General features: G+C 39.4%; 1 protein-coding gene and 1 pseudogene across 4 annotated transcripts in view; both read right to left on the bottom strand.

Moving 5' to 3' along the window:
• Window positions 1-27,521, bottom strand: part of MTUS2 (microtubule associated scaffold protein 2) — a 467,760-nt gene that overhangs the window by 346,937 nt on the left and 93,302 nt on the right. The window lies entirely within an intron of this gene.
• On the bottom strand, window positions 500-619 carry LOC118731102 (annotated as a pseudogene).

Here is a 27,521-nt window from a genome sequence, read left to right as displayed (position 1 = left end):
GCCAAATTCAGTTCCTTGCAGCTGTAGGACTAAGGTCCCTCCTTCTTACTAATTGTCTGGGAGCTGGTCCCTGTTCCCAGAGGCTACCACATCCCTTCTCTTCTTCCCAGGTGGCACACAGGCCTTCAGTGCTTTACATTTCTGACTCCACTGGAGAGAGTTCTCTTCATCTCAGGATTTATGTGATTAGATAGGGCTACCTGAATAATATCCCTAATTTAAGGTCCATCATCTTAATTAAAGCATATCTTGGGGAACTAGATGCTTTCTGAGAGACTAAACTCAGAGCCTTTTCCAAGCCTCCTACTTTTCCAGATTCCTTTTCCATTTTGAAACCACCTTGGACCTAATAAGACAAACCCCAAGATAGCCATAAATTTTTTAAAAAAAATTAAATTGATAGTGACTATATTTTACCATTAAACTCTTCTATTAACTTCCAAGTTTTTATTTCTAAATCTTATACTCAAGAGAACTAAATCTTTTTTTTTTTTTAAATATATATAGGGCGTAATATCACATGGTATCTTGCCATCTGTGAGGAGCAAGCCCAAGCTGCTGTTGGATGTGTTTATTACAAAGGAGCCATTCTTCAGGCGCTCTACTCTTTCCACATCCAAGAGAACTAAATCTTTTTTAAAAATAAAATTGTTTTCAGCTTAGAAAAATCAGTATACCTTAAAAAAATCGAGTGTATTCTTTAATTTTTCATAATTTATTCTTTAAAATATAAAGGGCCAGATAATGGCCATTAGGATGAAAAGACATTATTGATTTTATATTATAAGTCTTACTTATAACAATGATTTTTGAAAAAGGATAGGGCAGCTCTAATTAGGCAGAAGTCTGGTTGTATTTAAAAATATAAATATAAGTAAACAACATATATATATCCGTATCATATGTCTATATGTGTATATATACATGCCAACTTGGCCATGAAGTCACACCTCTCAATTCAGAGTACTTAGCAAAAGGTTTTATTTAAGTCTTCAACTATCATTGGTCCTGTTACCTACTCAAAAACAGTCTTTCTCAATTATGCTTCTTTCTAATCTTCAGTTCCTGGGATCCAGAATCAACTAAGTGCCTGTTGGTGCTAGCACCTGGCAGTGTAGTACAAAGCCTACTGAAGCTGTGGGGAGTATGGAGAAGGAGGGATTTGCCACTTTCTGAATGACGAGGGACTTATGAGGGGGTTGCTTTCCACAGACCAAAGGAGAACTGGTCAACTTGGAAAGGTCGTATAAAGTAGAGTAAAACGAATAAAATATTTCTGGGTAGATCCCAGGAATGATGACACCTGGCTGGCTGTCCTCAGTGACCAGAGCCTGATGACCTTTGCTAGTATCCCTGAAAATTATCTAGGCAGATGGTGCAGGGTCCACATGCCAGTCATGAGAGGGACAGTGACAGGCCAGAGAGCCTAGAATAGAGCCATTCAGCCCCTGGAGTGAAGGATGTGCTGCTGTCTACAACAAAATATATTATCTTGAGTCATTTCACTCCACAGGATATGCATTTCTGTCATACTGTCTGAGTCCCTGTCTTAAAAAAGATCTTGTAAACACGACCTTTATATTAGAGTCATCTCTAATAAATAAGAGGACACACTTGACTGAGTTACAAAATGGAAAGACAAGCCCACAAGAATTCCAAAAGAATCAACACAAGCCCAGTGTCAATTTAAAAAGCCCAGAGTAATATTCCTACTCCTTAACTAGGTCAAAGCTACAAATGTATGTCCCCCATCCCATTCTTCTTCCTGCAACTGATTTATTTAAATTCTTCATTTTATGTTGCTTAATCTAAACTTTATATTTCTGAATCTACTCCCTCTGATACTCTATTCTGTTATTAATCATAACTGCCTACATATGAGGGGTCAGGACTCAGTCCAACTTATTCTTCTCTGAACTGTCTTGTGGAACTAGGAAAGTCCTGAAATAAGATCTTTAAATGATAGGAAAGCTTTCACCAGTGGTAGCTGGTGACTATTTGACTATTTCACTAAACTTTCTATGTTCTTAATACATTTAATGAATGTCAAGTGCAATAAGAATGCTTAAAGAAAGAGCACATATGGCAAGAGAAATATAGAAGAGAAAATAGAGCCCTTGAATTTGACAGAGAAATTCTGTCTCACAAAGCAATGTCACCATCCTTTGTGCAAGGTTGATATAAAGGTCATTTTCTATCTTCATGACGGTTGCTTGGCTCTGAATCCTTTTCAGGGAGGGAAATATGGTGGTCTGAAAAGAGAGAGCGAATGTACTACAACCAGCATAAAGTGTGATACTGAGAGAGAACAAGTTTGTAAATTAGTATTTTTAAAGTGAAAAATGTAAACAGACAAAAATGACAACTTTGTAGATGTATAATTTTTCAATTATTCCATTAATAAAATAAATAAATCCTGAACTCCACCAGCTCAAAAACTGAATTAATACAGTGCTATTTTTCTCTGCCTGTATCCCAGTGAAGGGCAATAAACATTTATCGTTTTGATATAATAAAGGTTTTCACTTCTACCCGATAATATAGCAAAGTAACATTCTGATGACTAATGTAAACCTACTAACAATCTATAAGTGTCTGTTACTCGAAATATTTTGTCCCATCAAGTAACTGCTTAATAGAAAGCAAGTAAAGATATTCCCTCTCTTATCAAACAGGTTATATTCTAAAAGTTTAAGTATAAGTGAGATGTTAAGAACTAAGAAAACATTCTACCATAAAAACATAATAACAAATTTTAAATTAAAGTAGTGTTTAAGTTATAATAGTGTTTAATTTTAAAATTTAATTTAAAAATATAATGTTGTTCAAGTTTCCAGGTTAACATTCCAGAATCATTAACTTATTAATGACTGACTATAACTGCTTGGATTCTGGTCCTTAAGAAAATTTTCCTTTCCTTCTCCTAGAGGAGTGTTATTAGCCTTGGACACATTTTTAGAAATTTGTGGTTTCTTTGCTCTCCTCTGAGCTCACTTTCAGTCTTACTCCAACTCTCTACTCAGGAGTTGTTCAAACTCCAGCTACAGCCCCTCTAGGTCTGTCCATTTTCCCCACACTGGTCCATCTTCCAAAGGGCCCATCTCTGGAACTCTTAATCCCGGCGTAGAAACCTGATTCACAGAACTTTGGAGCTTGAGGAACCTAGAGTTCCTCTGACCCAATCCACTCCCAGGCTTACTCCCCCAAAAGTAATCCATTACCAATATAGGTATGCCTAATGGTTAGACCCTAACCAATTCATAATCTATCCAAAGATATTTGCATTGATTAGTTGACTAGTAACCTAAAGATCACGTAATTTGTAGAATTCCAGGAAGTGTGAGCAATAAAAATGAAAACATTTAAGCTGTAGACAAGAAAATAAACAAGACCCCAGGACAGCAGGTCGCTTAGGTCTGCCCCAAGATCAACCCTTCTGTGCTAGCACAGCTTTCCACATCTTCTCCCTCCTCCACTCGTGAACTTACAGACCAGCTAAGCGTTTCCAGGGGTTTCACAACAGCCTTTCCAGCCCTCTGAGAGACCAGCCAGTGCAGAGAAGTGGTGGGCAGGGCAGCCTCCTGCACTCAAGGGGTGGGGTGTGCTGATTCTGTTACTGTCACTAAAAAAGCAGCTCAAGTGCCCATTACCTGTCCTGCAGAGAAAGGAATCTCACTAAGCTGAAAGTCCTACTCCCTTAAAAATTGTTTCAATAAAGGCCAACAGGGTTGAAATATCTTAAAACAAAACTTTAGGCAATATCAAATGAAAAGGAGACATAATATTATTAAAATGCCCTTCTGGTGTTAACTTCTATATGTTTCTTATATCCACTCTCTCATATATTGTCCTACTCTATTCTTCCACTAACTTTATTCTGTGCCATATCATCCCTCCCCTGGACTATCATAAAAACCATGTAATTTACCCTCCTTGATTCTTACCCTACCCCCCATTATTCATCCTCCATAATGCATGACAACCTATTGAGTTAGAATTCTTTCCATATCTGTCCCAAGCTTAAAATTCTTCAACAGCCACCACTATGTACTCAATGAAGGCCAAGGTCATCAGCACCTTTTAAGGCCTCCTTCAATGCCCCACTCCTTAAAGTCATATCAAGTTAGTAAAATAAAGCTGCTTTTAGTCCTCCAACAACATCAGGCTTCTTCAGCCTTCTCGGTCTTTGTCCATGCTGTGCCCCATCATAGAATACTCTCCCATCTTATCTCATCTGCCATTTTCCATTTATTATTCATTTTACCACCACCTCCTCAGGAAGACATCTCTGAACCCTCAGAAGGGACAGTGAGCTTCCATAACCGCCTTCAATCTGTCCTCATGCAAGATCACAGTGAAATCATTACCCAGCTGTCTTCCCCTCCACCATATGCCACAGGAGGAAAGGAGTCCTGCACCTTTATAAAGAAATACAGCAGGACCCTAACTGGTTTGGTTAGACTGAAAGGTTCCAGATTCAATTCCGGTCAAGGGCACATGCCTGGGTTGCGGGCTCAATCCTCAATAGGAGGCATGCAGGAGGCAGTCAATCAGTGTTCTTTCTCATCATTGATGTTTCTATTACTTTCCCCTTCCTCTTTGAAAACAATATATATATATATATATATATATATATATATATATATATATATATATATATATATTTTTTTTTTTTTTTTTTTTTTTTTTTTTTTAAAGAAATACAGCAGGCACTGGTATGGAGACAAAAGAGAAGGTGAGTTCAAAAATGGAGGTGATCAACATGTGTCTTAGTTTTCTCATCACAAAAATTGAAGATAATAGTATTTTCCCCATATTTTTTTGATAAAAATTAAATGAGATAATATGCATCAAATAAGTGAAACAGTGCCTAGCATTTGGAAAGCATTCAATCAATGTTAGTGTGGTGTCAGGAAGAAAAATAAGAATTGCAAAAAGATCACTAGGTTGATTGGTTGATTAACCTCTGTCACCATAGTCTCTGAAAAGCTTTCCTACAGTGTGATACCATGATACATAACGTGGGACTGGAAACTGCCCCTGGAAAAACTGCCTGGAGAAGCCATGTGCTGTGTCAGAGAAAAAAAACAGAGAAGATGGAAAGGAGTGCTGGGCCACGACAAACGTCCTGCTAGCCATGCATGAGTTTCTGTGGCCCAGGCCAGGGGGGAAGCAAGTCAACAGGACATGTGGTCAGAGAAGGGTGAGGTCCTCAGGTGGGGGCTGGGCTGGGGAGGATGGAGAACTATGAATGGCTTTGAATGACTTCTTAGAATTAAGACACTTCAAATATAAGTTATGCCTCGATAGCTCTGACCACGAGAGTTGGACAGGGCTATGGCTAAAATTCCAACCCACTTAACACTAACAATTTCAGGAACATCCTGCTGTCGCCAATCCAATCAGGCTGCCACTGAGTTAAGAGCAGAAGAGTGTTAAGGTTTCTCGAATTTCCTCAGCACTGCAATCTGCTGGGCTTGAGCAAAGGCCCCAGATGGAACTTCATTTTCATCTTTTATGACAGGGATTATCGCTGGGTCCTTTCATTTCCCCCAGGGAAGCAAAGGTTCCAGATGGGCCACCCCCATTATATGATTTCCAACAGCTTTGCATATTTTCCGTGTATACATAGCTTTGCCATTTATTATTCATTCTACTGACTCTAATCTGTTAATGTGCTGAGCTGTCTTTATGAATCATAATTTAGCTTCGTGGCATTGTGGTGACCACAGTTCTGGGATGTGACATGAGCAGTCTTATGCAGCAGAATTTTTCTTCTGCTATTTGTCCTAAGAAAACACAAAACTGAACAAATGTTAACTACATTTTTTAAGACTGTCAATTCTAAAGGAATACAGGAGCTGTATGTTTTCATCATTGTGTATGCATTCATTCAACGAACATGTATTATTATGAACTTACTATACAATAAGCACTTTGTTAGCTGCTAAGGAACAGAGACAAATGAATGTATTATAATTCAGGATTTCACAGCTCCTCCAACACCCATTTATACTCCCAGGAGGAAACAAGCAAAATGACAAATTAGTTCCATGATTTTTAAAATTTAAGCCATTACACAATTCAGTTTTCCTAACACAAAAATTATAAGCAAGTGTTCCACAGACTAAATTAGGATAAGTTTTGTTTCACCAAAACTGTGTTTTTTAAAACATGGGTCTACATTTTAAGAACAAATGAAGAAATTTCACAAAATTAAAGTAATTTTTAAAAATTTATATTTAGAGAGAAGAAGGGGGAGAGAGAACCCTTAATGTAAAAGAGAAACATCAACCTGCGGCCTCCAGCACACACCCCAGCTGGGGATCGAACCTGTAACGTAGGGATCAGTTTATGGGATGACACTCCAAACAACAGCCACACCTGCCAGGGCATAGTAAGCTAATTTTTTTTTTTTTTTAATTTCCACTTTCTCTTGGAAAACACATGAAAATGTGCACCAACTTTGGATTCACATTCCCACAAAACAAAAATCCCCAGAGCAGAGTCACCAGGGTCCCTTTAAATCAGCACACCCTCTCCAGGACTCATCACTGCCCCTCACCTCTCAATCTGGAAACCCACAGTCAGCCAGCACTGGACCATTCCCTTTAGTTCTCCGAATCCACACAGGAGAAAATAAAGGACAATAAGGGCATTTGACTCAAAATACTGGAAAGGAGAATAATTCTTTGAATCTGTGAAGAACTGTCCTATGTGTTAAATGTGCAAATACATTATGCCCAGCACAGTGGAGTCGCTTTCATAGAACTGAAGGCTGCTGCGGCAGTATCTATCTTCTCCCTCTGCCCGAGGTGACACTTACCAATATCCTTCCCATCACAAGAGACAACAGAGAGCACCATAATTCCAGTCTCTTCCTGAGGCTAAAGTACTGAACATCTGATGTGAAAATATTAGATATTTCTCACCTTCCTTCTTCCATATTAGACCAGAAAATACCCCAGCTTCTACTTTTCATTCGCCTTGGTTATTTCTCATTTCTATCCAATACTGTGCTAAAATAAAAATATAAAACTTCCCATTCATTTCCAACACTTAGAGATGACTGTTCTCAGTCTCACTAGTAATCAGGAAAAGCAAACTAAAATTACACAAAAGCCCAAGGCTAGAATGTGGGGAAACAGGAAAGAACACTGCAAATAAACTGCAGTCAATTTCAAGGGTAATTGACAACAATCAGTGAGGCTGAAGATGCGTACACCTGTGACCCAGCAGTGGGACATACAGTAAATGCTCTAGAGTGGTGGCTTTCAAAAGGCCCTCAGTGAGAAATACATCTGGCCCAGAGATCATGGTTCAGTTCCCTATCAGGGCGCATGCCTGGTTGCAGGCTCCAACCCAGATGGAGAGTGTACAAAAGGCAGCTGATCGATGATTCTCTCTGTCACTGATGTTTCTCTCTCTCTTGTGAGCATTTTCTCTCTAAAAAAAAAATATCATAAAACTTTTATCTTCTTTCCCTTTGTTAAAAAGAAGTACATCTGACATTATAACCGAGTGCACCTATATACATACATAGCTAACTAAAAGAAAACGTTAACAAAATTTACCCTTATAATGTGCAATGGATTTTGATATTATTTATATAATATACAATTTATAATTAATCTTTACTATTATTTTTAATGTGAATTGCAATACAGTAAATTGATGTCATGACCCTTAATGTGTAATAGCTTAGAAAGTAGTGGCTGCCAGGCTACTGCCACATGGGTCTATGGAGTCATCCATCAGGAATCTTGTCCTATTGCTTTTGCTAAGAGCAAAAAATTAAAAATAATCTCAATGTCCATCAAAGTAGAGAAGAAAAATAAAATTTCATATTCAGTTTATGTTCATATCATATAATAGTGAAAATGATTAAACTAAATCCATGTATTTGATAGAACTTAAAATTCTGTTTTCTTCTTTTTAATAAAAGCAAGTTTCATATGCAGAGTGGATCTAAACTTTAAACACAAAAAGTATAATTCAATATTTCTTTGGGTACATACATATACAAAGCAAGGATAAACCAAAGAAAGAATTTATACCTATTTCCTTTTTTTTTTTTTTTTCTTCTGAAAAAAGTTTTATTGTTTCCATTTGGTCCAATACAAAGGTAAGGACTTCAGGGTGGTTAAAGGAGTGGCTAATGGTTTGGGGGAGAGACTCAGGCAAAAGCCAGACAACAGCCAGAAATTCAGAGGCTCCCCTCAAAGGCCTCTGGGTTCCAAAGGCTCCTAGTTGTGCTTGAGTATATTCAAAGAAATACTCACCCAGTCCAGCCTGGGGGTCAACCAGCCTACAAGGTTAGTCAGGGGGTTGCCCATCTTCTTGATGAGTTTCACCTCCTCATCCTGGAAGTGGTTCTCCAGGAAGTCACAGAGCTGAGGGTGGCTAGAACCCAGGACATGCAACTCCAAAAGGGCCTGGATCAGGTTCCTCACCACGGCCCTGGCAGCTTCCAGGGCATTCTGAGTTTTACCCACTCGTCTTGGGAAGGCTTCAGCACATACAGGAAGAGCATGTAGCCACCACACTGTTTTGTATCTTTAAGAGACACTCAGTGCCCTCGTGCTTCTTCTTCACCAACTCTCAGAAGAAGTGGCCCATGTCTTCCAGAGCCACGTCATTGAGGTCAAAATAGCACACCTACCTCTGAATAGCAGTTTTCTTGGGGAGAAGGACAACAGGGAAGAATTTAAGATAGGAGTTTGAGGTTAAGGCTACTAGGTATATCTGAAACATCTTCTAAAAATAAAAAATAAAAAAATAAAAATAAAAACCTCCAGCAAACGCAAAAGAAAAAGGCAGCATTTCTTAAATGTGGATATACATGTGAAATTATTTTCTGTATTTTAGGAAGCAAACCTCAAAGGATGCCAAGGTCACTATTCTCTCACACCCTGCAGCTCTCAGATGTGGAGTGTCAATAGGAGCTTAGACTTTAGAATTTCGGTCTTACTGTACCATGGCCCAGAAGGCAAAGCTAACCTAGTGCCTGTGCTTTGCAAATTATTTACAATCTAACCCCTTGAAAAAAACTAAGCTCATTTGGGATTTTTGAACATTAAAATGTTCTACTTCCAAATTCTTACTGCTTATTCTGAATCTTTGGTGGTTGAAATGCTGCCTGGTGCTGAATAGGCATGATTTTAGCTAACTACTCACAAGGCCACCTGCTAAAATAATGTAGAAGGACTTAGCACGACCAATTACTTTGTAGATTAATAACACTATTTTCTGTGGTGGAGGGTCCTGGAAGAATAGAAGGGTTACTAGATCAGAGAAGCCATTCATTGCTGTACCTGGGATTGCAGTGATCCCAGGAGTTAGCATCCTCCACAAACACCTTCCTTGGCAGACAACACTCTCCACCCTCCAGAGATGGCTTTGTTTGTACAGATCTAAGATGCTGTGTTTGATTTAAGCGAATATATTTTCCTCCTCAACAGTGAGTCTGTGTGCCTAGTTTTAACATTCCCAGCCTCAATCCTATCTATATCTTGTGAAATTTGGAAGTTCTCATTAATACTAGTATCATGATGCATATCTTGAACTTCACTTTTGGCTATTAACACTTGATACCCACAAACTGTCTAGCAGAGCTATTTGCATGCAGCACATACATTTCATCAAATTACTACTTACAGAGGAAGCTTTGGTATCAAAGAAAGAAAACCAAAATGTGAGTCCTGTTTTGGCCAAATGAAAGGATCCTGACTGTATAGGACCTCATTTTCTTTGTCCTCCTTTCTCACACTTTTAAGTGAAAATTAAATAAACTCAACAATGTGGGAAATTCTTTGTAAAATAGAAAGCTTTATGGAAACATGAAGCGACGTTGTTATTAGTGGTAAAAGCAATAAATGTAATACCATATCTAATTTTATACACACACCACCCACAATTGCTATGTCCACATTTGTACCTTGTGGCCTAGTCAGTTTTTCTACAGCTCTTTTCTCCTAATGATTTTAATATTTCTTTCAACTATCAATTTGAACTTTTAATTACAATTTCATTTTAGCTTGAGAGGACAAATGGTCTTAAAAGGAAAACCTGGAGACTCCTTTGGATATTTGCTAAGTCCCTGGTCCACCATACATGGTGTGAGGAGTTCCAGGCCAAAATCAAAGGATTTATTATATATTCCTAAAAAATTAGCTAATTTATATTCCTCAAAAATTAGCTAATCATTGGCCCTGGACCATGTGTCTTACCTCAATTCACCAATATTAAAGAAAAAACACTATGATAATGAGTCACCATAGTATTAGAGCATAATTATACTCTAAATCCAAATATCTTTAAAATATTTTCAAAGGAGATCCAAGATGGCAGCCAATGGGATGGCAAGCTGCAAGATAGTGAGTGACAGAGAGAAAGGAGAGTATGTGGACGTGAGGGGAATGTCTATATTTATGAGTGAAGGACAGCTGTATTCCACAGAACTGCTGGTGATAAGCAGACCAGGCTCCCCTGGCTGGGCAGCCTCTACTATAGCTGAAATCTCTCCCCAAGTGGCCGGCTCTGCTGCAGAGACCGCACCATCTTGAAGGGGAGAGCAGCTGTGATTGGAAACGCAGCCTTACCTTCAGTCAGGGAGACCTCAGATACCTCCCAGGATCCTACAACCACAACACCCAGGGACCAGCTGCCTCAGTTTTGAACCCATGAACCGAGACACCAGCTTCCCCAGCTACAAACACCTAATAAGTTTGTCCAGGGTAGACAAGGTGGCAGCCTAATATGTGGATGGGTCCTGCACCTTCTCACAGAAAAGATGAAAGGAACAGCTAAATTGAATAACATCCACCTGAAATTGGCAAATTAAACAAAGCTGGTGAGGTAATCCATGGGTGGAAAGGTCAGAAATCACCTGGAGAGAGGTGGGATCTGGGATCCAGGCTAGAGGGAGAAACACACTCAGTGGTGGCTAGAGTCTCAGAGAGAGACTGCACTCCACCAAATCCAGACATGGGAGGTGGTGCAGATCACAGGCTGGGAGCAGGGAGAGAAGAGACTCAATTTTCAAATCCTTCCTGTCAGATAACACAAATGTAATCAATTCTCAAACTTCAGGTTGACCCAGTAGGGTCAAGCCTCCATGTTCTTGATTCTCTTCATGTTCTAAGTCATGGTTCTAAAGCAGAGGCAGGCAAGCTTTGTTCTGGGAAGGGCCTTGTAGTCAATATTTTAGGCTTTGTGGGCCACATTATTTCTGTATGACTACTCTTCTGCTTTATTGAAAAATAATTTTGTTTAAAAATTAGATACCATGAACTATAACTTGTAATTTATATTTTGTCTTTTTGTTTCATTTTGCTTGGCACTCTGCAGTGCTTTTCTCTTTTCCCACCAGCTTTATTGAGATATAATTGTCATATAACCAATGCAGATATGATTGTTTAAGTTTAAGAGATACATGATGATTTGATACACATATATATTGCATAATCATTACCACAATAAGGTTAGTAAACACCTCCGTCAGCTTACTGTCAGGCAAAAGGATTCCTGGTCCTTAACGTGTCCAATGCCATCTTACAAGGCAAGCTGACAACCAGTTCAGTCTGGGAAGGGTGGGCCTTTATCACCTGAAGGAATATTCTTGCATAGATAAGTGGGTCCATTAAATTGCTCACTGCTCTGGATTATTTTGCCCTTAGCAAGCATGGTCCAAGTGTTACCCATGCCACTTAGCTATATACAACAATTCCTCCTCTTTGGGTGTGAAGATCTTCCTACCATTTTGTTGTTGCCCAAGACCCTGATTTTATTTGTAAGTTCTCTTAATAAGCTCTTGATGTAATTCTAGAGTTGTCTGCCTCTTCCTTCAAAATGTTCTTAATATTTACATAGTTACATGTGTGAGGTGTGAGAATATTTAAGATCTGCTCTCTAAGCAATGTTCAAGCATATGTTGCAGTATCATCCTATATAATAAAAGGGTAATATGCAAATTGACCCTAATGGCAGAATGACGGGGAATGACCAGTCGCTATGACACACGCTAACTACCATGGGTCAGACACTCAACACAGGCGCTTCCCCCTATGGTCTGTGTGCTCCCACAAGGACAGCTCCACTCAGACAAAAGCCGGGCTGACAGCTGTGAGTGCAGCAACAGTGGCAGGAGCCTCCTTAGCAGCTCTAAGAAAGCCTGGCCTAAGCCACAGTTGGACATCCCCCTAGGGCTCCTGGGCTGCCAGAGGGATGTCTGACTGCCAGCTTAGTCCCGTTCCCTGGAAGGTGGACATCCCCCAAAGTGTCCCAGACTGCAAGAGGGCACAGGTCAGGCTAAGGGACACACTCCCCAGAGTGCATGAAGTTTCATGCACCAGACCTCTCGTCTACATTAATAAAAGAGAAACATGCAAATTGACTATACCTCTGTGACATCCACCAGCCAATTAAGAGTGAGTATGCAAATTAACCCAACAAAGATGGCTGGTTAATTTGCATATGCAGGCACTGAACAGCAGGGGGTGGGGCGGGATGCTTGCATCATCGCCATAGTGACAATGCAGGCATTCCGCACCATCCTAGCAGCTCCGGGCCTCTGGGCAGTGTGGAAAGTAAGAAAGGCAGCTCTAGACTGGTAAGAAGGCAGAAAGGTGGCTCCGGGCCAGAGCAAACGTGGTGCTGGCAGCCAGGGGAAGGCAGGCCCACTCTTGCACGAATCTTCATGTATTGGGCCTCTAGTTCACTATAATCACCATGCTGTACATTAGATGCCCAAAACTTATTCACTTTAGGACTGAAAGTTTGTACCCTTTGACCAATATCTCCTCATTTCTCCCAACCCCTAGTCCATGGTAACCACCACTCTACTCTCTGTTTCTGAGTTTGGCGTTTTTAGTGGGATTATACTGTTTTTGTCTTTCTATGATTGACTTATCTCATTTAGCACAATGCTATCAAGACTCATCCATGTTGCAAACAGCAGGATTTCATTTTTTCTCATAGATGAATAATAGACATGAGATATAAATAGAGATAGCACACTTTCTTGATTTGTTCATCCATTGAGGAATACTTACATTGCTTCTGTGACTTGGCTATCATGCATAATGCTCCAATGAACACAGAAGTGCAGATACCTCTTTGAGATATTGATTTAATTTCCTCCAGATTTATACCCAGAATTGGGACTGCCAGATCATAAGATAGTTCTATTTTTAAACTTTTTAGGAACTTCCACACTATTTTCTATAGTGGCTGCACCAATTTATACAATCCCCCAGACACTGCATAGGGTTCCCCTTTCTGCACATCATCTTCAGCACTTGTTATTTTTTGTCTTGTTCTAACAAACATTCCAACAGGTGTGAAGTATATCTATATGTGGTTTTGATTTGTATTTCCCTGATCATTAGTGACGTTGAGCTTCTTTTCATGTATCTGTTGGCTATATGTATGTCTTCTTTGGAAAATGTCTATTGAAGTCCTCTGCTCATTTTTAATTGTATTTATTTTGCTTTTGAGTTATATCTATTTCTTATATTTTTTGGATATTAACCCCTTATCATATATATGGTTTACAAATATTTTCTGTCATTCAGTAGGTTGCCTTTTCATTTTACTGATGGTTTCCCTTGCTATGCAGAACTTTTTAGTTTGATGTAGTCCCAACTGTTTGTTTTTGTTTCTACTACTTGTGCTGTTTAACTTTACTGCATAATTTGAATATTTTAGAGAATATGATTTTTAATTAATTTTAGATTTTTACATTTAATTTTATTTACTTGATTAAAATATATTTATATTTTTCATAATCTCAATACAGTTTAGATACAATTATATTTTATTTTTTAATCATCCACTTATTGAGAATGAATATAAGTGGAGATTGTTTTAGAATTAAAAATTATGATATTTGTATGTGGTTTTGATTTATATGGCTACAACAGAAAAGAAAAATGTTAAAAAATTAAAACTTTTCAAAGAAGCAATTGGCTTAAATGTTTAAATGTTAAAACTAAAAATGAGCAGGCTTCTGGAGAGCATGACGCACATAAAATTTATGAACAGAACATAAATCTTTATTTAACAAAGATTCAATTACTGATCAAAGCACTAAAAATGAGTAAGAAAAATGTCCACATAAGTCCAAGGTCTGAACTGGTAAGATTAAATCCCAGGAACCTCATATGCCAAATAAATTCAATCAAATGTGATATTTTTCTGATATTCACTCACATAAAATTTTTAACATTACAGCCCTGTCTGGGTGGCTTGGTTGGTTGGAACATGATCCAACCAACATGAACAAAGGGTTGTGAGTTCAATCCCCAGTCAGGGAGTGTAGAGGAGGCAACTGATCAATGTTTCTCTCTCTCCCTCTCTCTTCCTTCCTCTCTCTTTAAAATAAACAAAAACATTATTGGGTAAGGATTAAAAAATAACATTACACATTTTTCTTTTACCATCACATCAATATGTTTGTCAAGGTAGGGGAATAGATCATACTTTATTTAACAGGCTGTTACTTCAATTTATAACTTTTAAATACATAAGCATAAACTATGAGGGCTCCATTTGTATTCTGCCTCAGCCTCATGGTATAAAATATACTTTGATTCATTCAAATAATAAAAAAATATGCAAACATTAAAAATTAATTTTGAGTACCATTTTTCCAAGAAACATATTCAAGATGAAATATTAGCTAAATAAAAAAAGGGATCAGTACTCTAAATATTTTATATGTAACTATGCAGCAAAAGGAGACTTCAAGAGAACTAAAGGTTTTACAATGTAGCCAGGGAGTATTTGAATGGGAACCATGGATCATTTTTATTTACAGCATTTTCCATTTGTGCAGACAATAAGCCATTACTTAGATAATAAAAAAACAATAAATGTTTTTAAAACAACAGAGTAAAGCATAGTTCTTTCCATGTCTCCAAAGTTTTCATGTTTATATTTATATCATACAGTACCATGACTATATGATTCTTTTGGAATAAACTGTACTTTCTATATATCTAGACTCATGATTTGTGAGACATATACTGGGCTACTTTTTCAGTGATGATGAAAGATTTGCATAGATCATGTTATTGGTGGCAAAACCAAATGTGAGTAATGTGGGTGGCTTGGAAAAGGGAAATGAGAATAGCCACAGGGCTCCAACTCAAGATCCCACTCCTATTCATACCAATTTCTAATGCCATGAGCCCACCAGACATGGCAGTGCTTTTGGTGAAGAACAGCCAGATTGTTCCTCAATATACAACAAAGGCTTGTTGATGATGATGTTGATGGTGATGGTGACAAGGATCACATAGACAGTGATGCTCTACTCCTGCCAGAATGTCTTGATTGAGTGAATCAAGAGTTTCTTAATAGACAAGATTTTTCCTTGTCCTTCTTACAAATTATGGTTTGTAGATTGCACCCTGTGGTTTATTCAGTAAACCATAATACACCTTGTCACTTTAAACCTTTCTGGAAAGTTCCAGATTGATAGTGAGATAGTATCAACAAGTGCCTCTCTCTCCCTTATAAACAGGAGCATGTTGAACATGTGATATTAATATAGTAGTCAGGCTCAGGGTGTGCTATATGCTGAATGTAAAAAAAGATAAATTTAGTCTGTATAATGCTCATCCTCATATCCAAAGGTGCTATGACTCCTGCCTGTGATGGGATTACAGCAGCAACAACTTATTTGTAAAACATTATCTGGCCGGGACCGGTTTGGCTCAGTGGGTAGAGCGTCAGCCTGTGGACTGAAAGGTCCCGGGTTCGATTCCGGTCAAGGGCATGTACCATGGTTGCAGGCACATCCCCAGTAGGGGGTGTGCAAGAGACAGCTAATTGATGTTTCTCTCTCATCGATGTTTCTAACTCTCTATCCCTCTCTCTTCCTCTCTGTGAAAAATCAATAAAATATATATATTTTTTAAAAACACATTATCTGTACATTGTAAGAATAGTGCCTGAGATATCTCATAGGGAGTTTCATGAAATAGTTTATGATGTCTAGTATGAGGAACTGCTATTGCAATACTATTACTGCCAGATCACAGTAATAGTATGCAGCAGGTCACAACGTTCAGAATTTATCCACATTTACCATACCTAATCAAGGGGAATTTTGCTACTATTTTCAATACAGTCAGCTTATGTAAGTTCCCTTTAAGGTTATTTCCCAAATCAAGAAATACTGTATGATTTGTAAATTTCCTAAATATTTCAGAATTAATATTATTTCTGTGTGGTATATGCCTGTTTGTGATGCAAAGTATTAAATAACTTTCAAGTTTGAGAAATGTTCAAAGAGGTTCATGAACTCTTTTTTTTTTTAATAAATATATTTTATTGATTTTTCACAGAGAGGAAGAGAGAGGGCTAGAGAGTTAGAAACATCAATGAGAGAGAAACATCGACCAGCTGCCTCCTGCACACCTCCCACTGGGGATGTGCCCACAACCAAGGTACATGCCCTTGACCAAAATCAAACCTGGGACCTTTCAGTCCACAGGCTGATGCTCTATCCATTGAGCCAAACCGGTTTCGGCGATTCATCAACTCTTGAATTAAAAGTTCATCACACTATTACCAACTATATTTCCTATGCTGAACAGTAAATCCCCAAGGCTTATTTTATAACTGGAAGTTCTTATCTCTTGATCCCCTTCACCTATTTCACTCGATCCAAACTCCTTTACATCCCTCTAATAACCACCATATTGTTTCCTGTATCTTTGAGTCTGCTCCTGTTTTGTTTTGTTTTGTTTTGTTTTTAGAGTCCACATATAAGTAAAATCCTACAGTATTTGTCTTTCTCTGTCTGGCTTATTTCATTTAGCATAATACCCTCTAGATCCATCCATGTTGTTGCTAATGGCAAGATTTTATTCTTTATATGGCTGAGTAATATTCCATTGTTTATATGTACCATATTTTTCTTATTCATTCATGTATCTATGGACACTTATGTGCTTCCATATCTTGGCTTTTATAAATCATTCTGCAGTAAACATAGGGTTCATAAACCTCTTCGAATTAGTTTGTTCTTTTCTTTTTTGTTTTAATTTTCTTCGGATAAATTTCCAGATATGAACTGGATAAATTGTATGAACGTTCCATTTTTAATTGTTTGAAGAATCTCCATACTGTTTTCCATAGTGTCTATACCAATTTACATTCCCTCTAACAGTGTACAGGATTCCTTTCTCTCTACATCCTCATTAGCACTTGTTATTTTTAGTTTGGTTAAACAAACTTGTAACTTTAATTATATTTTTAAAATTTAAACAAATTTGTAACTGTTTACATGTACAAGATATTAACTTTCAAAGTTTTGAAATTAAAGTGTTTTTTAAAATAGCTAATTAAAATGTTAAAATCAAATTACCTAAGAAGTTTTTTAAAAATCTAATAATTTCCAAATTAAAGAAGGACACATAAACTGAATGTTTTTAAGCAAGTCTCTAAAATAAAAGGTTGTGTCAATAGATCTAGTCTTCTAAGCAGCTCTAGCCAGAGTGGGGACTGTCAGGCCCTCGGACTGCATAAAGCCCTCGAAATCATTTGGTCTGGTCCTGCCAAGGCATTAGGGGTGAGTTAATTAAATATTTGCTCAAATATAGCAGGCTAATCTTTAAGTTGATAATTTTGTATGGCCCACAAATCATGTTATAAATATCCAAATGGCTCTTGGCAGAAAAAGGATTCCTCACCCCTGAGCTAGGGTGTTCTAGGAATTAATAATTTTTGCTATTTTGACATAAAAAGAGTGAGGTCATTTCTTCAATTTACTGAGTACTATTTGTAGGGCACCATTAAGATAACTACATCATTAAAGATTCTTGTTTCTAAGTATTAATTTAGTTATTGTTACTATTATTTGGTTAACAATGCTAGAGTAAATATAAACATTCTGTTTTTACTAACATACTAGAATTCTCTTTGTAACAATGACAATTTCAAGAACTGTCTAGTTAGCCAACATAATGATTCATTTTGTGTGTCAATGTGGCTGGACCATGTTGTTCACTTTTTGGTCAAACACTAATCTACATGTTACTATGAAGGTATAATTAACATTTAAGTCAATGGATTTTGAGCAAAGCAGATTACCCTCCATAATGTGGGTGGGTCTCATACAATCAGTTGAAGGCCTTAAGAGAAAAGACTGAGGCTCTTCTGATGAAGATGAAATTCTGTCTCCAGCCAGCTTTCAGACTCAAGCTGCAACTCTACTCTTTCCTGGGTCTCCACCCTATCAACAGGTAGATATGAGTGAAAAATGTGCCGGAAAGCCCACTGATTACAAACAATGGAAGCTGAGCTGATGACTGATGGCCTCATTGAATTCGGCCTGTGCACTGAATGGGCCCTTGCCACTTCTGCAGGCTCTATAGAGGATCAGGTTACAGAAAATCCCCGCAAATGGTAAGGAAGTACAACACGGGCAAGAAGGGCTATAGGAAGGCAGATAGTGAATCACAACCACCCACTGAACCTCATTACGAGGACACAGATATTGCAAGAGACTCTTCCACTTTGTTACTAAAATGAAAAGTGACACACATTTGCCATAGGGTGACAGCAATTACTGTGCTGCTCGTCAGCTAAAAGGAGCAATTGCACAACCTGCATATTTCTAAAATGGGAGCCACTTAAAAACTGAGAGAACATATGGGACCATCAGATTTACATGCACAGCATAGGACCCTGCCAACATGAAATGGGTTTGAGCTCAGGATGCAATGATTCTGTTCAGAAAAAAATCGAGAGAGGCTGTTACTAAGAGGTCTTGGATCGTGGACATTTGGATTCTTCTAACCCAGCACCAGGAAAGCTTCCTATACATGACTAAGGCTCAGACAGACTGGAACATGGACCCCATTCACGTGAGGCCCCCACAGCAATGCACAGAAAGTGGCCCCAGAACTATTTGTCTCCAATAGCAATTGTAACTCTGTAGAGACACACCTGTAGTTACTGTTCTTTGAAATTTATTCACACACTATTTGAGTATTTCCTAGATCCCAGGTACTATAGTACTTAGGTATTATGGCAACAGCAGAGATCAAACAAAACTGGCAGCTTTGAGAAACGTTTCTCTAAAGAAGGCACACAACAGAACAACAGATACATGAAAAGATCCTCGGGATTACTAATCATCAGAGAAATGTACAATCCAGTAGAATCTACTAATTTCTTTATTTTTTCTCTGTTGTTCATATTGAATAAATTCTACTATTGTATCTTAATAATTCCTGCTCAATGATTAAGTTCACTGTTTGTTTGTTTTTTCTATCCCTTACATTATTCCCTTGAGCCCATCCATTCAGTTTTATTTTTCAGTTCTAAAATCTCCACTTGGTTCTTCTTTATATCTTCCACTTCTTTGTTGAGACTTTGTATTTTATAATTTGTTTTGTGTGTTTGTGATTGCTCTTCGAAACATCACTTGCTTATTGAGATATAATTCAAGGACCATAAAATTCACCCTTTTAAACTGTACACATTGGTAGTTTTAGCATAGCTACAAAGTTCTGCAGCCATCACCACTACCTAATTCAGGACATTTCTATCATCTCCATTAGCAATGATTCATTTCCCTGTCAACCACTAATCCACTTTCTGTCTCTATAGATTTGAATATTCTATACATTTTATTTAAATGGAATCAAACTTAGAAGTGGAATTGCTGGGTCATGTGATAACTCTCTGTCTAACTTTCTGAGAAGCTGACTAACTGTTTACCAAAGTGCACCATTTCACATTCCCACCAGCAGGGGATGAGGGTTCCAGTTTCTGCACATCCCTGCCATCATGTTATTGCCTGTCTGTTTTATTCCAGCCATCCTCGTGGGTGTGAAGTGGGACCTCATTGTGGTTGTGATTTGTTCTTCTCTAATGGCGTGGCCATCTCCTCATGTGCTGTTGAAGAATATTTATGATGGCTTCTCTAAACTATGATGCTGTTGTTTTTTCTTTCAGTTCAACATCTTCCTAGTTCTTGCTATGACCAATGCTTTTTTATTAAAACCTGGGATTTTGGATATTACATTATGATGTTATGAGGACCTGAATCTTCGGACACTGCTCTGATAGAGAAAGGCAGGAGGAAGACACAGCCTTGTTACTGTACTGACAGGCTGGCCCATAAGTCCAGGTTCCCTGCTTGGCTTCCAGTGAACAGCGGAAGAAGTGTGTGTCCTCATCACCACTGAGGGAGAGGTAAGCCCTGGCCTCCACTAGCCTCCTTTGACACACCCAGTCGGAAGGTGGTGCGGCCTGTTACTCTCAGGTCGGGGCAGAGGTCCGGGCTCCTTACTCAGTCATCACCTGGCAGAGGTATCTGGGTGAAGTCAGGCTCCCACTTGGTCTTTGCTGGCATGGGTGGGAATGGGGCTACATTTTTTTCTATGGTGTTTGACTGAAGCACAATGGTTATTGTCTAGGAGTTTTCTATTTTGCTAACTTGCTTGTTCCTGGCCCTTTGGCTAAAAAATGCTGGCTTTTGTTAGGGCTTTTTAGTTTTCCCATTGGCTGTTCTGGGTTGCCAGCTTCTTCTGCTCCTCTTCTGGGATATATGACATCAGAAAAAAAACAGTAACAGGAATTCATCACTGTGCCATTCTCAGTTCCCTAGCTGACCTGCCTCTCACTGCCTCTGAGACCCTTCTCCTGTGTGTTTTACATATAAAATACAGAGATTTTCACTGTTTAGTAGGAGAATAGGGAAAAATATGCCTATGCCATCTTCCCAGAGGTAGCAGTCTTTTTAAAATTGCAACCTGTTGTCTTGGCTGATGTTTCTAAGTGGTTAGAGCAGTGGTCAGCAAACCGCGGCTCGAGAGCCACAAACGGGCTGGCGAGCCATGGTTTGCCGCTCTGTTGACTAATGAGTTTGCCAACCACTGGGTTAGAGCATTGGCTCATGCACCAAAGGGCCTCAGGTTTGACTCCTGGTGAAGGGCTCATACCTGGGCTGGAGGGACACGTGCAGGAGGCAACCAGTCGATGTGTCTCTCTCACATGGATGTTTCTCTCTCTCCTTCCATCCCTCCTCCCTCTTTTTTGCTCTCTCTAAAAAGTAATGGAAAAAATATCCTCTGGTGAAGATTAACCAAAACAATAAATTTGTGACCTATCTTTTTAAAACACTTTTAATGTTTTGATTAAACCTTAAACATAGAAATAGCTTTCAAGTAAACTATACATTTCCATATCCTTCTGAAACATTCAAATTAATTCCACTTGTTGATAAAGTTCAATAATATAATACAAACATCCATGACTAGGTATTTATTTATTGCACAAGACTTGAGTTTCTATGTGATAAGAATTCTTCCCTCACAGCAAATGGCACCTGCTTACTCATTTTTGCAAGTTCCTGTGACAGCCTGCTCCTTGTGTTAGTCCTCATGCTTGCCAAGGTGACTGCCTCCAAGAATCCCCACACCTCTCCATCTGCTACTTCTATTACAAAGCAGGCTGAGAAACCCGACAGTCAAACCCGACAGCTATTTTTAAACAGTAAACAGACTCTGCTTTATACACAATATATGTCCAACATCCACCTGGCTTATTTACATTCCTCACTATAGTCCAGTTAGTTAAGTTGGACAATAAGTGATCTTAAATACCATGTTGTGCTACTACATTATAGATCCATTTCACCTTCACTGAGATCAGATCAAACAAGCATGTTTCGGAGGCCTGTCTAGGCTAATAACTGGTTAAAGGCAGACCTAAAGCTTAGTCTCATACCTTCTGCCATGAGCAAGTTACAAAACATAGAACACTGTGTTCCTAATTCTACCACATGTGGTCTGCGGACACACAGGACACCATGCCAACCACAGATCGCTGGTGAAATGTCCTCCTGGTATTTCTACAAACCCACTGCCCAGACGGCAGGTGTGAGATCCCAGACAAGCTGGATACTGGGCCTTCCAAACTGCTGTGCTAAGCACCATATTTTTCGGACCATAAGACGCTCCGGACCATAAGATGCACCAGTTTTTAGAGAAGGGAAATGAAGAAAAAAAGATTCTGAAACAAATAGTGTCCTAAAATATTTTATGTGCATTAAAACCCAACATCACAGTCATAAACACATGTAATCAACCCTGTAAAGTAAACAGCAGCATTTAGAACCATTTTAGAGCCGGGCAAGCACACAGAGACCACACAGAGCCGGGCAAGTAAAAAAACTTTTTTTTTAAAGTATATGTGTAGGCTATATTTGGACCATAAGACGCAGGGACTTTCCCCCCCCCACTTCTGGGGGGGAAAAAGTGCGTCTTATGGTCCGAAAAATACGGTAAGTAGGAAAGGCATGTTAAATGTGGATACCTTATAAGCACTTGGAAATTGTTTCCTATGTGATTACTTTTAGAGAATAACCAAAGCTGACAATTTTCATACAACAGGTCATAGCACCTGTTAGTTTCAGAAAAGTGCTGGCCTCAGGAAACATGTCCCAGAGGCATGTTTTTTCAGGATGCCTAGGTAATTACCTGGTTAAAGGCAGACATCAGGGCTTAGTCTCATGCCCCCTACCAGAGACATGTCACAAAATATAGAACACTGCGTCCATGAACTCAGTGACATTCAGAATCAGGTTCTACATCGGACCATAGGCTTCGTGCCCATCTCTGCTCTTAAGAGAGATATTTGGGCCTTAAGCAAGAGTGCAAATTTAAAGTCAGAGTTCCAAATTCACCTGTTAGGCTTCAGCAAGTTACCTGAATATTTCCGCATCTTATATAAGGAAATACCTCTGTTTACTGAGCTTTGATGAAACTTTTGGAGAGAAGAGAAAACACAGTGCAAAAGAAATATGATATTCAATGAATGGCAAATATTATTACTGTTATTGATTTTTATGTATAAGGAAAAGTCTGCCTTTCTATAAAGAGAAAGGATACCAAAGACTACCCTTTGGATCAAAGTACTGAATTTACTTTTGGTCTGGTCAGAATCCACTCAGCTCTCCCAAAGCAGATCTCTCTGGATAGCGTGGTATATCCCTTAGCCCAGATGAAGGGCAGACACAAAGCCCAGGTCATAAGATCACTGCATCTTCTAGAGCAGCGGTTCTCAACCTTTCTAATGCAGTTCCTCATTAATACCCTTTAATACAGTTCCTCATGTTGTGGTGACCCCCCAACCATAAAATTATTTTCATTGCTACTTCATGACTGTAATTTTAGTACCGTTATGAATTGTAATGTAAATATCTGTGTTTTCTGATGGTCTTAGGTGACCCTGCTAGTGGTTCTCAACCTGTGGGTAGAATCTAGAGCAAGCATGTCAAACTCATGGCCCATGGGCCACACTTGGCCCGCAACGAATATTTTTGTGGCCTAGCCAATATGACAGTATGAAGAAATCCTATCTAATAAAGAGGGAATATGCTAATTGGCTGCTATACCCTCAAAGATGGAGGCACTCATAGCCACAAGATGGCAGCACCCAGTCCCCTTAGCCCCGTGCACCTGCCTCCAGAGTCTCCCAGTCCCCTTTGCCCCCAAGCCGCCCAGGGTTGCCCAAGGTTCAGGTAACCAGGGCCGGCGGAGGCCTTCACTGCCAGCAATGGCAGAGCGGAGGTGTGATGGGCTTTCACTTTCCCCTGATCACCAGGTCACCCCCTGCCTTGAGGGCTCCCAGACTGTGAGAGGGGGAAAGCAGGGATGAGGGACACCCTCTCCAATGCATGAATTTTCATGCACTGGGCCTCTAGTGTTTTAATAAAAATTCCGTAACTTAATTTTTACAACACCTGGCTATACGTAATTATTAATAATGAACTACAACATTCACTAATGACTGATTACTTTAATCGTGTTGCATTCATTTCCCTTATGCACCTTTCACACAGATGCACCATTTCTCTCCACTAATACTAGCAGCAAATATTTCAGCAGCCAAATGCCACGTCATTTGTCTTGGGCTGATTTGGTGTGCACAACAGGAAATAGTTTGCTTCCAGAGAACAAGAAAAATAGGTTTGTTTGCATTATGCTTATTAATTTGTATAGTTATTCAGTTTCTGGTAAGTTAATGTTCAAGAAAAAATAATAATTTTATTAAAATGTTCTATTATTTTATGTTAATGATTACTCATTTGTTTCAGCCCTTTGTATTCAGCATGTCTCTGTCAAAATAAACCTAAGGTTTTTATGAAAATTGAAGCTTTTGGTTTTTTTTGTGGCCCATATAAACTTAAACCTTGTTTATTTGGCCCATGTTAACCTTTGAGTTTGACATGCTTGTTCTAGAGGGTAGCCTTCTTCCTCTCCACCCCAACACACCTTCTCCCCACCACCTCATCCACCCAGTCTCCCCAGGACTGCCTCCCTCTCTCCCTTTCATCTTCAGGTTATAGTGTCTGGTTTGTGGGTGTTTTACTTTGTTTGTTTTGTTTCCCAGCCATCCACATTCCCCTAGAGCACATGTGTCAACACAAGGCCCTTGGGCCAAATCCGTCCCGCCAGGCCTTGCAATGTGGCCCGCACCGCGCTGTCATCACTGCACTCTGCTGCGTTTCCATCACAATGACAGTTTATGACTGTTCAGTAAACCATTCGGCCCGCGATTTAGGCTGGATTTTAGATTTTGGCCCCTTCTCTGATTGAGTTCGACACCCCTACCCTAGAGCAGGGATGGGGAACATCTGGCCCAAAGGCCACATATGGCCCATGGAATCATTTGGTCTGGCCTTGCCAAGGCATTGGAGTGAGTTAATTAAATGTTTGACCAAATATAGCAGGCTAATTTTTAAGTTGATAATTTAGTATGGCCCTTGAATGATGTTATAAATACCCAAAGGCCCTTGGCAGGAGAAAGGCTCCCCTCCCTGCCCTAAAATATGGGTCTTCGTTTTATATGTTTGCTACCCAGCAGTCATACCCCTTTCAACACAATCCTTCCAACCTTTCATGTCTCCAATTCTACTGGATTCCCCTTCCTTTGAAGAAATTTGGTTGTGAAACCTACAAGTCTTGGTAGGATGTTCCACACTCAGAGGGGAAACCAGCACACCGCAGGGGTGGGTATGGAGAGAACCAGCGCATCTGGACTGCTGCAGACTCACAAAATGGATGTGGAAGGACCGACAGCCAGTGGTGGGACAGAATCCACAGGAAATTACTGCCTGGGCTGGTGGTAGGGTTGGCAAAGGCTGATGAGAACTATGGCAGGAAAAAAACCTAACGAATGAGCCAAGAAAACGCATTGATGTCTAGAGCAAAGCAAGGTGTGCAGTTTCCATGACAGCCAGAGCAGCAAGAAAGCATGCCATCAGGTCCGCACGGGGCCTCTTACGGCTTCCGGATGGGCTCTAGTGGGCCCTTCTCTTCAGGGCCAGGTTCACTGGGTGGTGGGACTGTGGCTGGAATGTGAGGGCGACAGAGTGTTAGCTAAGGCCTCACGGAGAAGGGTAGAAAGGATAATGGAAGATGGGATCTGAAGGGAGATGGGGGTAAAAAGTGATTGACTTGGAAAGTAAGCCTTCGTTTTAGCAGTGAAAACCATTTCATACATGAGCATCAATTTTCCTGACTAGTCACCTAGAAAAACATAGATATGGGTCACTCTGAGCTCCTCAGTTAACTCAGTCTTTTTGTGGCAGCATCATTAAGCTATTTATAGTGAGCAATTAAAGATAGCCTAAGTGGGCCAGCATAGTCCTATCTGGTGGCTCTGGCTGGGGTGCTGTAATGTTAGCAACAAGATAAAGGCTTTCCTTAAATGCCAGGTGACACAAAGGCCTTCTCTAGAAACTTACAAACCTGTCTTGAGTTTGTGTTTACATTTCACTTTTTACAGTCAACGTAATTATTCATGCAGTGCATTATCCATGATGACCTACATTGTAGGAAACTTCTCAAAGTTTATTGCCAGCAAGTGGCTGCATGTGGATAGAACATGTGTGGTAGGAGACAGTGTGAGAAGGCACAGAGGGAACTGGCTTTGGACCCAAGAGGACCAGAGTCTGAATCAGGGCTCCACAAGTAAACAGTGACTGGCAAAATCAGGCTCTTGAGCCTGTTTTCTTACCTGTGAAACCAGGACCTGTCAGCTGACTCTGTAGTACTTTTTAATTTTATCTTTTTTTTATGAAAGACAGAGAGAGAGACTTGTTGTTCCACTCATCCATGCATTCATTGTATGTATCCTTACTGAGGATCAAACCTGCAACCTTAGTGTATGGGGACAATGCTCTAATCAAGTACTTTTGTATACAAAATGCCTCGTGAATTTTGGCATCTCTTTTAGGGACAGTCCACTGAGCACATGGCAATGAAATCAGGGTTATGAAGAGACTTCTACATACACCACTCCACTGCAGCTACTCTCCAGGTGAACTTTCAGAGACAAACTCAGCCCCTATGTAAGTGCCCATGCTAGGATCCGAATGCTGATCATTTCCTTGTGACTTCATCACTCCCTCCCTCTCCTCACATATCTGCTCCACCAAATGACTGCACAAACTTATCTACTTATGCTGCTCATGATCTTGGAAGGCCAGCCTCCTCTATATTCCAAATATGGACCTGCTCCAAATCATGCCTGAGTTTCAGGGCCCCCTCAGATGAGACCTGCAGTCTTCAAGGAGATTTCCACTACCATAGTTTTCAGAACCTCTCTTCTTAGCACTAGCCATGTCCCTGCATCACAAGAACATTAATGAATAAGGAATAATCCTCACCCTAACTCAGTCCAGTATTTTCGTGTAGAATGTGCTGCCAAGGCTCTGGGTGCATGGACTAGCAGGTAGAGAAAGAGACAGAAAACTTGAGCAGTCTATATCATCTGCAATGCTTTGAAATTAAGTGACACAATGGGATCTTAACTCCACCCTGTCAGCACTCATGGTGTGAAGCCATAAAACTCCTGTGACTCAAAGGCCACAATTAACAGAGTGAAAAGATAACCTATGAAATGTGAGAAATTATACATCTATTAAGAGGTTAATATTCAGAATATATACAGAATTCCAAAAGTTGACAAGAAGAAATAATAATCCAATTTTTAAAATGGCAAAGGACAGATATTTCTCCAAAGAAAATATACAAATCTCCAACAAATATATAATAAGATGCTACACATCACTAATCATTAGGGAAATGCACAAAACCACAGTTAGATATCACCTCACATCCATCAGGTTGGCTACTACCAAAATTGAAAATAAGTGCTGGCAAGGATGTAGAGAGACTAGAATCCTTGTGCACTGCTGGTGGAAATATAAAATGATGCAGCTGTGTAGAAGTTCCTCAAGAAATTAAAAACAGAATTACCATATGAATCAAAAATTCTACTACTGGGTTTGTATCTAAAGAATTGGAAGCAAGATCTTGAAGAGATATGTGCACACCCAAGTTCAAAGCAGGCTATCTCAATAGCCGAAAGGGATGGTGATGTTTACATACAATGGGATATCATTCAATCTCAAAAAAAAAAGAAAATTGTGACAAATGCTGCAACATAGATGAACCTAAAAATAAGCTGTCACTGAAGGATAAATTCCA

Source organism: Pipistrellus kuhlii, unplaced genomic scaffold (assembly GCF_014108245.1).
Source record: "Pipistrellus kuhlii isolate mPipKuh1 unplaced genomic scaffold, mPipKuh1.p scaffold_m20_p_3, whole genome shotgun sequence".
Taxonomy (NCBI): domain Eukaryota; kingdom Metazoa; phylum Chordata; class Mammalia; order Chiroptera; family Vespertilionidae; genus Pipistrellus; species Pipistrellus kuhlii.
This window is presented reverse-complemented; position numbering and strand designations above follow the sequence as displayed.